The 2,500-nt window shown below is 37.4% G+C and overlaps 1 protein-coding gene across 1 annotated transcript in view; it reads right to left on the bottom strand.

Moving 5' to 3' along the window:
* Positions 1 to 2,500, bottom strand: part of LOC128251496 (ceramide kinase-like) — a 325,893-nt gene that overhangs the window by 273,163 nt on the left and 50,230 nt on the right. The window lies entirely within an intron of this gene.

Raw genomic sequence — 2,500 nt, forward strand, 5'->3', positions numbered from 1 at the left:
ATATATATGTACATACCTACATCTATATGTATACATACATGCATATATGGATACAGGACATTAAAAAAACGTTAAACTTAATGAGAAACGAAGACATAGAAAACAAACTCTTTTTCGAACAACGAAAAAATCAAACAGAGAAACGGGACATGCAACATAAAGAGTATACCCCTTCGTCAGTTGTTCCTGTTTTATCTACTCCGCGTAGGCCGAAGCGAGGTGACCAGTCACCACGTGAAACCGCAGATTTAGCACCAGTGTCCTTCTAGAACAGGTAGTTTCAACCAATTTTTTACCTATCGACACCTTTGATTATTATTTCATTCTGATGGACCCCCATAGCCATTTTATAGAAACCTCTTCCAAAATTCCTGTTTTGCTTTTCGCACATTAACCTGTGTAGGTTGAACTATGTAAAATGCTAGAGAAAGAAACCTAGCTGTTTCTTCCAATACATATCAATACATTACAATAAAAGTTTTTCGGGGGGGCCCTGAAAATACTATCAAGGGTTCACACAATTTACTATTTGGTTGCATGGACCCCAAAGTCTTATATGGACCCTTAGGGGCCATACGGACTCCGGTTGAGAACATTTGCGCTAGAAGGATACTGTGACAGCAGATAGGGTGGCCTTCACTCCTGTGGATTTTTACGTATATGTTAATTAACCCATAAATGAGACTAAATAATAACAAGAGCACCCAGGGAGCGCAAACCTCCGCCAAGGCAACACCAACGTCCGCTCAACGATTAGCCGGAGATGATTTTTAAAATGAGATTATCTGTTATAAACTCGACTGCTCTTACAAATGAGAATACTAAAAGTGAACCCGACCGCTCTCAAAAATTAAGCAAAAAAACAAAAAACAAAAACAGGGAAAATAATCCAGAATCCTTGTCCTATACCGTGCTAGTTACGAGGCAAAACATCCCTGAAAGTTTCATCCGAATCCATCCAGCGGTTCTTGAGATATCTTGTCTACGGACAAATAAACAAAACAAACACGACTAAAAACAATACCTCTGCCTTCGCTAAGGCGGAGGTAACAAACATACAAGTCTATCCTGTTGATGCTGATCAAACACCAATGCTTTGTATCTAGGATAGCCACCGGCTCTTTTCTCTATTGGTGAGAAACTCGAAAAATAAAATTAGAAAAACATGCTTTTAGAAAATCATTATCTCTGTACAAATCTTAAAATTAGCTTTAAATTTTGGCACAAGACTAGTAATTGTAGAGGGAAGGGTTAGATGAATACATCGATCCCTAGTGTTCAACTGGTACTTATTTTATCGATTCCGAAAGGATAAAAGGCACAGTGGACTGCGGAGGGATTTGAACTCAGAACATGAAGTCGGATGAAATATTGCTAAACATTTTCCCCCGGCGTGTTAACGATTCTGCCATCGCGTAGCCTTTACAAATCTTAAAATTGGTTTCAAATTTTAACACAAGGGGAGCAACTTTAGGGGCGGAGATTAAGTTATTCAATTATATTGACCCCTAGTGTTCAACTGATACATATTTTATCAACCACGAAAGGATAAAAGGCAAAGTCGACCTCGGCAGAATTTGAACTCAGAACCAGAAGTTTGACGAAATACCGGTAAGTACATTTTTCCGGTGTGCTAACGATCCTGCCTTTTCACAGCCTTTGCAAATCTTAACAGACTTAATATTGACGTACGCGTTTGTTCGTAATTAAGTACGTGGTTTGATGTTTCTAAGTGAGTCGAGTCTATTGCTTGTGAGTAAGCGCTTGCACTTGTTTGTGTGTGTGTGCGTGCGGAATGGCATGAATGCGAGCGTGTGTGTGATACAGAGAAAGAGAAAGACATAGATAGATACATAGAGAGAGAGAGAGAGAGAGAGAGAGAGAGAGAGAGAGAGAGAGAGAGACTAGGGCAGTGAGTGTGAGCGGCTGAGGGCGTGTGCGTTTGTATATTATATACAGCTATCGATGCAAAGTTCAGAATATGACACCTTGTCCCAAGCCTAACTTTCAAAACACATTGGAATGTTAAAAGAGAGAGGCTTTATAGTAATTCTTTTTCAATACATCACACACATACATACAAACATACATACATTATATATATATATATATATATATATATATATATATATATATATAAATATATATATATATGCATGTATATATATATATATATATATATATATATATATATATATATATACATACAGATATATATATATATGTACATGTATATATGTATGTCTATATGTGCGTGTGTGTATGTGTGCGTGTATATATATATATATATATATATATATATATATATATATATACACGTTTTATTAGTTTCAGTCATTGGACTGCGACCCTGCGGAAGGTATTAATAAGATCGTATGTATAGTAGAAGCCATCCAGGTGCCACGCAGTGGGACAGAACCTGAAATCACGTGACTGTGAAGTGAATTTCTGCCCTTACTACCAGCAATATCCACCGGTCCATCTCTGACCACTACAACCC

The sequence above is a fragment of the Octopus bimaculoides genome, chromosome 28, assembly GCF_046866305.1.
Source record: "Octopus bimaculoides isolate indiv1 chromosome 28, ASM4686630v1, whole genome shotgun sequence".
Lineage (NCBI taxonomy): Eukaryota > Metazoa > Mollusca > Cephalopoda > Octopoda > Octopodidae > Octopus > Octopus bimaculoides.